General features: G+C 26.9%; 1 long non-coding RNA gene across 2 annotated transcripts; it reads left to right on the forward strand.

The window, feature by feature from the left end:
* Positions 1-1,025: 1,025 nt before the first annotated feature.
* Positions 1,026-10,212, forward strand: LOC114914962 (uncharacterized). 2 transcript variants are annotated; one of them, XR_014428730.1, is made up of 8 exons: positions 1,026-1,188; positions 1,739-2,008; positions 8,033-8,102; positions 8,228-8,281; positions 8,361-8,466; positions 8,543-8,608; positions 8,846-8,984; positions 9,055-10,211. It is a non-coding gene; the product is annotated as an uncharacterized LOC114914962 (long non-coding RNA). The 2 variants fall into 2 exon arrangements; XR_003802802.2 differs by having other exon boundaries at positions 8,543-8,984; positions 9,055-10,212.
* Positions 10,213-10,905: the final 693 nt, after the last annotated feature.

Consider the following 10,905-nt stretch of genomic DNA (forward strand, 5'->3'; position numbering starts at 1 on the left):
GAAACATTAATTATTTTAAATTATTTAACTAAAATTTTATTGATAATTTACTATATGATCTTAATATTTTTGTATAACTAATATCTGGTTTTAAATTTTATATGAAAATATTATATATAATTAGATAAGATTTTAAGTTAGTATTTTATTAATAGTTGATAAGGATAAATACATTTTTTGAATTTTATATGTTTGATTTAAGGTAAATAAATATGTTAAATTAATTAATAATTTATTTAAAATATTAAAATTTAATTTATAAGTATGTAATAAATAAATATTTATAATTTTATAAATTATATTATCATTATAAATTATAAAATTAAATAATTTAAATTATAATTTTAAATAAAAATAAGTAGATGTTAATTATAAAAGTAAGTACATATAAATAAAGAATAATTAAATATATTATTATTATTATTATTATTATTATTATTCGTAATATAAAATTATTATATATTATTATTATAGTACAAATATAAGATTGTATATTTGAGGATGACTTAAATGAATTAATTTGTACAAGTTATACTGACAACATACATAGACATTTTGGTAGCTACTCATCAGAACTTCACAGTTAAGCGTGCTTGACCTGGAGTAGTACTGGGATGGGTGACCTTCTGGGAAGTCTCCCAGAAATTGTACAAGTAAGGATAAAACATGCTAAACAGTGAAATATTGTGAAATAGAACCCTTGAGAGGCCAAATATGAGAGTTGTTACATTAATAAATTTATTAAAATTAAAAAAAAAATTATAATTTCCGACGGATTTTTCTGTCGGAAATTTTGACAGCAATTTAGGACGGATTTTTCCGTCGAAAATTTCCGACGAAATTTTTTGACAGAATTTTCTGTCAGATTTTTTTTTCCGACGCCACTTTTTTCGACGGATTGATATCCGTCGGAAATCCGTCGAAAAAAGAAAAATCCGTCGGAAATTTGCCTATTTCTGTCGAAAATTTCTGTCAGAAATCAGCATTTTTCTTGTAGTGTACACTTTACACTCATCTTTTAGATTTTAGAGTTATTTTCTCTATAAGTTTCTCAAAATTCTCTCTTCATTCTCTTTCTTCTCTCTCTTGGAATTTTCTCTTTACATTTTTCTATGCAAAGGAACTGCAATGTCTTGATGAAGATGTGTGTCTAATCCATTTATCCAATTCAAGGTTTTAATAACTACGGTAAAATTTAAGTTCCCAATCTTTTTACTGAACGAATTTTTTTCATCTTCTTCTCCATTCTAGATTTATTTTTCATTCTTGATTATGAATTTTGTTTTAATGGATCCAGATCAGATTTGAAGATTAATTTTAGTTTTAGATTTAGACCTAAAATAATCTAAATCACTTAATTCAACCATTCACCGTTCTTGAATTTTATTTAAATGGTGAGATCGCAATTACGTTTCATGTTTTTATGAAATTCAATATATCTAGATATAGATTTACATTTAGATTATGTTCATGTTGATTTAGGTTGATTGAGAATTCGAATTTTGTATTGAACTATGAAAATTTTATCATAACGATTGAAACCTTGAATTGATGTAATTTCTTATTGAATTTATTATTTGTATTTGCAATATTCTAATTTCTCTTTGCTATTCATAAAAATATTTTTTCTAATTACGTGATAATTTTGGATCCTATTGGTTTGTGTCTTCGAGAAAAATGACTTAGGTTGTTCCCTATATTACAAATATTTGGGAAAAATCTTGTTTACTTTTGATAGTGAACCGACAAAGCTATCACACATGGTTGTAGAAGGATATGAAGCACGTCACGAACGATTGCGGAGGGAGACGGAACACTTCATGCATAGTTGTAAAGGGAGAGGAAGCATGTCACACACGGTTGTGGAGGGAGACAAAGCATGTAGCGCACGATTTCAGAGGAAGACAAAGCATGTCACGCATGGTTGTAGAGGGAGACACAATGTGTGTTCAATGACGAAGACCAAAGGAAACAATAGTGAACGTGAATAGTGAGCATGCAATGCAAGGTATAATGAGTGTGTAATGCAAGGTAAAATAGCTGCACAAGATTTTCTTTTTATGAATAGCAAATGTTTGACAAAACAAGAGCTCTCTATCCTTAAGTCAAAACTACAATATTTTATTTTTAAAATTTTAAAAAAGTAAATAAATAAAAGAGATCATTTTTTATTTAAGTGTTCTTTATTGATAAGTCAATACATGGCACCTTTTTAAACACACGTTTTCTATTGATTTACATTAAAAAAAAAAATCAAATTAGCACTATAATATTTTGATTTTTTATTTAAAAATAAAAATTAACCACAAATAATGCCTTTTTTTTATTTAAGTGCTCTCGATAGGTAATATTTCTATGGTTCTTATTTGACCAAGCGATCTCCTATGGTTCTGTGTTTTAATTTAGAACACTTATTTATTTAAGCGCTTTCTAAGTATCACAATATATTTGTATTAACGTTCATCATGGAAAGGAAGACGAGCCTGTCACTGACTTAGAGCATATTGCTTTCCTCTTATATTGGTTATCCGCTTGTGTTTTTTGTATTCCCTTTCTTCAAGTACCAAAATACTACTATGTCCTAGCTCAGCCTTTTCATTTGTGGAAGAAAGTCTGTTTGGGCAAGTTATTGTTACCAATATTGTATACTTGTCTCGATGAAGCTTTTGAGAGTCGATTTCAAGAGACTGCCCTAGGAACCTCTCTAGACCTCTTTGGTTAGTATAGCTATGGCTTAATGCTATTTTCAAAAGGATGCTCAAGCTCGTACCTCTTCAGTATTCTATTACCTACACACTTGAAGGGGCAAGACTGGCCGCTTTGACACCAAAAGGAGATCCATAAAGAATTTTGCTCGATATGTGTAGACTATTCTCAATTTCGAGGTGTTTTCTAAAGGCGTGGCCCCTTTTATTTGACCTAATTTCACTACAAAAAAATTAAAATTTGTGACGAAAATTTGTGACGGATAAAATGTCGTCACTAATAGTGACGACTTTTGTGACGAAAATTTTATTTTTGTGACGGACTACTTATTTTTAGAGTTTGTGACGGATTTTGTGACGGAAACTTTTCCGTCTCTAACAATTCCGTCACAAACGGGGTCACTAATAAAAATAAAAAAAATTGCGACGGATTTAGTGACGAATTTTGATTTCTCTCTAAATATTTCGTCACAAATTCCGTCACAATCTGCGAGGGATTATGTATCCCTCTCAAAATAGAAAATTTTATTGTACAATTATTATATTTAAGAATTATGTATAAATAAAAAATATTTTGCTAAAAAAATAATTAAAAAATTATGAAACTAAAATATTTTTTTCATCAAAAGATTAAAAATTAAAACATAAGAAATGAATTAATTTAAATAATAAGTTGTCATTTTGAAGTATAAGAAATTAAAATATGAATTAGGAAAAAACTTTTAATTTAAAAATACTTATGAAATTATAAAAAGATAAAAAAGCTAAAAATAAATATATTAAAGTATATTTATAAATTATATATAATTATATATAACTATATATATATATATATAGTTATATATATATATATATGTATATATAATGGTTGACGCTAGAAAATTCATTGTGCTTGATCATTTAATAAAAGTACAATTAAGTCTATCAATAAATATATAAAAATATTATCATCATACTTTATAATATACTTAAATGGAATAATTTAATATATATTATATAATTAATAAAAGGTGAAAAAATATATATATATATATATATATATATATAATTAATTATAAAGTGTATTATATATATTATATAATACACTTTATAATTAATACTTGTATATTAGAAAAAAAAAGGTGAAAATAAAATATATTATATAATTAATAAATCTGGAATAATTTAATTATTTTTTATTTAAAAATTCATAAAAATAAAAAATTAGGATTTTATGAAGGAATTGAATCCCTCACAATTTGTGACGGATTCTGTGACGGAAAATTTTTAAAAATTGTATTCCGTCACAATTTGTGAGAGATTATGTATCCCTCTCAAAATATAAAATTTTATTGCATAATTATTATATTTAAGAATTATGTATATATAAAAAATATTTTGCTAAAAAAATAATTAAAAAATTATGAAACTAAAATATGTTTTCATCAAAAGACAATATTAATTTGCATTTTAACTAAAAAGTTAAAAATAAATATATGAAAGTATATTTATAAATTATATATAATTATATATAACTATATATATATATATATATATATATATATAATGGTTGATGCTAGAAAATTCATTGTACTTGATCATTTAATAAAAAGTACAATTAAATCTATCAATAAATATATACAAATATTATCATCATACTTTATAATACACTTAAATGGAATAATTTAATATATATTATATAATTAATAAAAGGTAAAAATATATATATAATTAATTATAAAGTGTATTATATATATTATATAATACACTTTATAATTAACACTTGTATATTAGAAAAAAGTGAAAATAATATATATTATATAATTAATAAATTTGATATAAGTTAATTATTTTTTATTTAAAAATTTATAAAAATAAAAAATTAAGATTTTGTGACGGATTTTGAATCCCTCACAATTTGTGACGGATTCTGTGACGGGATATTTTTAAAAATTGTATTCCGTCACAAATTTCATCACAATCTGTGAGGGATTACATATCCCTCTCAAAATAGAAAATTTTACTGCACAATTATTATATTTAAGAATTCTGTATAAATAAATCATATTTTGCTAAAAAAATAATTAAAAAATTATGAAACTAAAATATTTTTTTCATCAAAAGATTAAAAATTAAAACATAAGAAATTAATTAATTTAAATAATAAGTTGTCATTTTGAAGTATAAGAAATTAAAATATGAATTAGGAAAAAAAATTTAATTTAAAAATACTTATGAAATTATAAAAAATACAATATTAATTTCCATTTTAACTAAAAAACTAAAAATAAATATATAAAAGTATATTTATAAATGATATATATATATATATATATATATATATATATATATATATATATAATGGTTGACGCTAGAAAATTCATTGTGTTTGATCATTTAATAAAAAGTACAATTAAGCCTATCAATAAATATATAAAAATATTATCATCATACTTTATAATACACCTAAATGGAATAATTTAATATATATTATATAATTAATAAAAGGTGAAAATATATATATATTAGAAAATATATATATAATTAATTATAAAATGTATTTTATATATTATATAATACACTTTATAATTAATACTTGTATATTAGAAGAAAAAAAAGGTGAAAATAATATATATTTTATAATTATAAATCTGGAATAATTTAATTATTTTTTATTTAAAAATTCATAAAAATAAAAAACTAGAAATTTGTCATTTGCATTTATTTAAACTTCTTTTAATTTTTATAATTAGTTTAAAAAATATTTATGATAATTTATAATATATAATTTTTATAATAATATATGAAAGTAAAAACACTCGTTAATAAATTAATAAAGATGTGAATCTATTATAGCAGATCAATATCTGTGAATGCAAGTAATGTAAAAATAATATATATATATATATATATATATATATATATATATATATATATATATATATATATATATATATATATATATATATATATATATATATATATATATATATATATATATGGTTGATGCTGGAGAATTTATGGTGCTTGATTATTATTTTGGATTTAAGTGTAAAATTTATAATTTTATTAAATATTATAAAAAAATCATTATTTATAATATTTTTTATTAATTAAAAAATTAGTTAAAGGATTATAAGTATTAGAATTAAAGTTAAATTTATAAAATCATCTGGTAATCGAATATAAGGTTTTAGTAATTGATTACAAGTTTCACAATCTCAACAACTATTTATTCTTTTCGTTTTTCCTCGTGTAACCGTTTCGAATAAATTGTTTTAATTTTCAAATTATATTTATGTATTACAGTTTCGGAGTCTATTGTCCTTTTCTTTTTGGTGGAGTATATCACAATGAACTCAGTCCGTGTGTATTGGGTAGTTTGGTCCAATCAACATTATTTTTTGGTCTTAATTTTTGGATGACTTAATTATCAAAAGGTTTGATCTTTTCTTTTTATTTTATTTTTTTTGGGAAAATAACGCAAACAAATATAAGTTTAGTTTTTTCTGAAAATTTTTACTTAAGTAGTGTTATGAGAGAAATAAATTTTAAAATATATTTTTCATTTAATTATTTATAAAAATACTTTTATATTCAAATATTTACTAAAAATATACTTTCAATTAAAATATATTTTAAAAATTTTGTTAATTCATTATCATTCATTCACTTGATTAAAAAGTGATAAAATAAAATTAATTTTTAATTAATTTAATAAAATAAAAATTCTAAAATAAATTATATTATGATTTTAATTATGAATCTTTTTTAAATTTATTAGTTTGATGTTTAATGATGTTTGATATTATTGTGATAAAAATTGATATTCTTTCATATTTATATATATATTGTTAAATAAGTACTGAACTGATAAGGTAGCTCAAATGGCTGAAGAAGGAGTGTTAAGGTTAGAATGAGTAGAAGGTAAGGGGTTCGAATCTTACCACTGCTAATTATTTGAAAATTAATAATTAATACTTGTAGAGTAGAAAAAAAAAGTGAAAATAATATATATTGTATAATTAATAAATTTGGAATAATTTAATTGTTTTTTATTTAAAAATTCGTAAAAATAAAAAATTAGGATTTTGTGACGGATTTTGAATCCCTCACAATTTGTGACGGATTTTGAATCCAGTTTGTGACGAATGCTTTCTCTCACAAATTGCGACGGAAAATTTATTAGTTAGTGACGACATATTTCCGACGGAAAATTTATTAGTTAGTGACGACATATTTCCGTCACTAATTGTAACGGATTGAATTTTTCCGTCACTAAATATTTTGTGACGCCATTTTTTGTGACGACCCAAAATCCGTCACAAACTCCGTCACTAATAATTTTGTGACGGATTTTCTTTAATTTTGTGACGGATTCTTTCCGTCTCTAATTTCCATTTTTCTAGCAGTGTTTGGTAGGTCCGGCTTCGTTGAAAAAAAATAATCAAGTTGGGTGTATTTCTCGAGATATGATCGCCATATGGTTTATATTTTTTATCTTGGGATGTAATCTTTTTGGGTATAAAACAAAAGGATGTGATAGTTTACTCATATCAACCACAAATTTTTGCCAGACAGTTTGGTTTATGTCAGATGAAGCCGCTTCCCCTTCTTCGAAAAGAAAAGATCAATTCTGACATCTTCTTTGAGACGGGATACTATGATGCAGTAACAAAGTTGATTTTGAGTCCTAAGAGGCAACTTTTCCTTACCTCATTCTCCTTCTCCCCTTCTTTTCTTATGTCGAAGTGTTTCCTTCTTTGGTGATGTAAATATTATACTAATAAAGTTTTCACGTTTGAGCACTTCCTATATTGTCTGATTAATTCTCCTTTTTCTGTGTAGTGCCTAAAAATTTCAAGTACTTACAAGAATCGAAATATTATTTACCAATTCGAGAAATATTTTAAAGTTTGTTATCGGCTAGATAACTTGTTTCGAATGATTTTTGATGCCTCTATATCTTTGTTGAAAATGGTATGAAGGAACATTCTTTCTAATAAAGTCATTAACCCTCGAGGAAGAACTAATTTCAAAAAAATTTGTCCTAAAAATATTCGCCCTCTTCCAAATGCTCTTTTTGGACTTGTAAAATATTTCTCTTATCCTCTTTGGGTGAAGACTCTCGATCCCTTATATGAGGAGCATAAAAGCATCCTTATAATGAATCGAGTTACCTTTGCAAGATGTTCTGTGCATGATTTTCCCAAGGATAAGAGGTGGCCTTTGTGTTAGGTCGATAAAATAGTTGTATATCTTGGCAATGTTTTAACTTTTGTATTTTTTGATGTCTTTTTTATGATTGTACCTGACTCGAAAGTGTGTTTGCTTCACATCTGCTATAGCTCAATGGCTCCCACAACACCTTGATGATTCTTAACAATAGGAGAATGAAGATGATGCTAAAAAAATAAGGTATTTCTCTTAAATCGAAGAAGAGAAAAACTGCTTCTAATAAAGTTTCAATACGCTCCAAGGTAATTTGCTTTTTTACTTTCTTTGTTTGACTTGTACTTCAACTATTGTTCCTTCGACTTCAGGATCTCGATTCATCTAAAAATAAGACTAAAGTATATTCTTCGAGTGACCGAACTGTAAGTCTCTTACTATCAATTTATACTCTTGTAGTTCCATTTAACTGATCTTGTTTAATCTAGATTTTTCCACCACTAGGAAGCTTGACAAGGGTAAAGGAAAACAAAAAATTTCCTCAACCAAGTTTGAAAAATTGCCCAAGGTTGAGAACTTGATGAAGGATGCCATGAAGTCACTCCCGAAGGTATTCAACTCTTTATTATCGATATTTTAACTGTCTTGGGTTTTCTAAATTTGTTCCTCTATTTTACGGTAATCAGGGCACCCTTAAAGTCGATATTACTCCTGGTAGTCCTCAAGAAACATCTAAAGAAAAAATTCAAAAGGTAGGTGTTTACGAATCAACATATCACTAAGGTTTTCTATGTTCGATTACCTTATATCAAATTATTGTTACTCTACGCCTTGCAAGATGTGTATATCATTATCACCTCTTCTTCTTGAGATGTTTCTATAGATGTTCAATAGGTGTTTTATCGTCCTTTGGGGGTACGTATATTTCAGTTGGTCAATTTCTTTCGAGATTTGGAGTTGTTGGATACCTTTGAAAACAAAATTTGTAGGTTGTTGCACCAAACCTGGAAGTCATTGCTAGTGCTGAATCGTTGGTAGCTTTTATAGGGGGTCGAAGCCACCCTTCCCCAATCCTCACAAGGTGATGCCCTTCTTTTAAGATTAACCCTTAAGCTCATTCAAGACGAGGTATTTTCTTATTTTATTGATCTTCAAGCTTTCAAAAACATAAGAGTGGATTTAAGTGGTTCCTTTATAGATGTGGAGTTGGTCTTGCAAGATACAAGCCAACGGCTTACTCCATCGTCTCGACTAGTTAAGGATGATGTTGGGTCCTCCATGCTTCCACCAACCTTGATACCTTCAGCTAACCTAGACCTCATCAGTTTCTTCAATGATGATACTGATGTCGACAACATTTTTTAGGTGCTAGACAATTGGGCTAGTCGTGCATCAACGTCTAAGAAAGATTTAGACTCTAAAGTGAGCTTCCAACCTTTACTGGTGTCATTTCGTTCCAAGGCTTACATAGAGGACCTCGACCAGGCACTCCTTGATTCAAATTTCAGGACTGCGATCAAATAGATGGTTGACAACTTAATAGCCCTTCCTAATCTTCCCCTCAAAATAAATAATGAACTACGAGAATATGTGAAGACTTTCACGCTTGCATCAGAGTTGCGTGCCAAGTAGGCTAGTTCCTACCAAGAAGCAGCTCAGATCGAAGTGGATATAGAGGGGGATCGAGCTAAGCTTGAACAACTTAAGTCAGAGTTGCTCTCGAAACGAGAATCTATAGAGAAAATGATACCAACCTTGATGTAACTCCAGAAGGAGGAAGTTGATACTGAGAGAACCATTGAAGCTCTACAAAAAGAGCTTAATAGAATTCGGGCAAAACATGTAGCCTTAAAAGCTCAAAGTCAAAAAGTGGTTCAAAAATAGAAACGACTAAGGGATGAAGGGAAGAAGATTTCATTTAGACTCTTGAAAAACATGGATCACAAAAAGAGGTTGGAGACCTAGTGCGCTTCTCGGAGACAAAGCCTAGATCAAGCCTATCACGCTTATAGTATTTTTAAATCAAAATATTGTAAATAGACATTATATATTATTAGATTTATTCTTGTTTTGAAACAATGGTGTTCACTTCAATATAATTTACTTTCATGGAAGCTCTTTAAGTATTTTCCATTAATTACTTTGTTTGCATTTCTCGAATTTATCTCTTTTATCAGATATGCATTACTCGAGTAGACCTGTTTGATCACGAATGGGCCTTCCTAATTATAAGACCATTTGCCAAGATTTAGAGACTTTTGATCCATTGGTAGGATTACCTTTAGTACCAAATCACCAATCGAAAACTTTTTATTTTTAACCTTCTTATTGTATACTCGTGAAACTCTTTCTTTTTGTTGAATGACATTTTGCATAACTATTATCACTTCTTCATCCAATTGAATTAACTCATCATACATTAAGTTCCATTAGTCTTCGATTGGTAGGTCATTCTGCCTTTGTATATTAATGGACTGAAAATTAATATCTATAGGCAAAATTGCTTCATGCCCAAAAACCAACTTATATGATGTAGTTTTAGTGGCACTCGTAGGTGAATTTTGGTAAGCCTATAAAACTTTCAGCAATGTCTCATGCCAATTTCGAGGCTTCCCAAAAATATGTTTTTTAATCAAACTTATCATTATTTTGTTAGCAGCCTCGACTTGGCCATTAGCTTATGTGTAATATGGTGTCAAGGTAACAAATTTGATACCCTTCGATTAAGCATATTGTGATATTTTTCACCCTGTAAATACGGTTCCTTGGTCTGTGGTAATTGTTTGAGGGATCCCAAACCTGAAAATAATGTGATCTTTGATAAAATCTATCACGTCTTTCTGATTTACATCATTCAAAGAGATTTCCTCCATCCATTTTGTGAATTAGTCTATGGCTATAATTATGTACTTGTGGCTTTTTGTTGACGGTGGGTGAATTTGACCAATTAAATCAATTGCCTTACCTCGGAAGGCCAAGGTTTAATAATCGAATGTAATTCACTTGTAGTAACTTTCTGGATTGGACTGTGCTTTTGGAATTCTTCACA

Source organism: Cajanus cajan, chromosome 8 (genome assembly GCF_000230855.2).
Source record: "Cajanus cajan strain Asha chromosome 8, NIPB_CcT2T_4, whole genome shotgun sequence".
NCBI classification, from domain to species: Eukaryota; Viridiplantae; Streptophyta; class Magnoliopsida; order Fabales; family Fabaceae; genus Cajanus; species Cajanus cajan.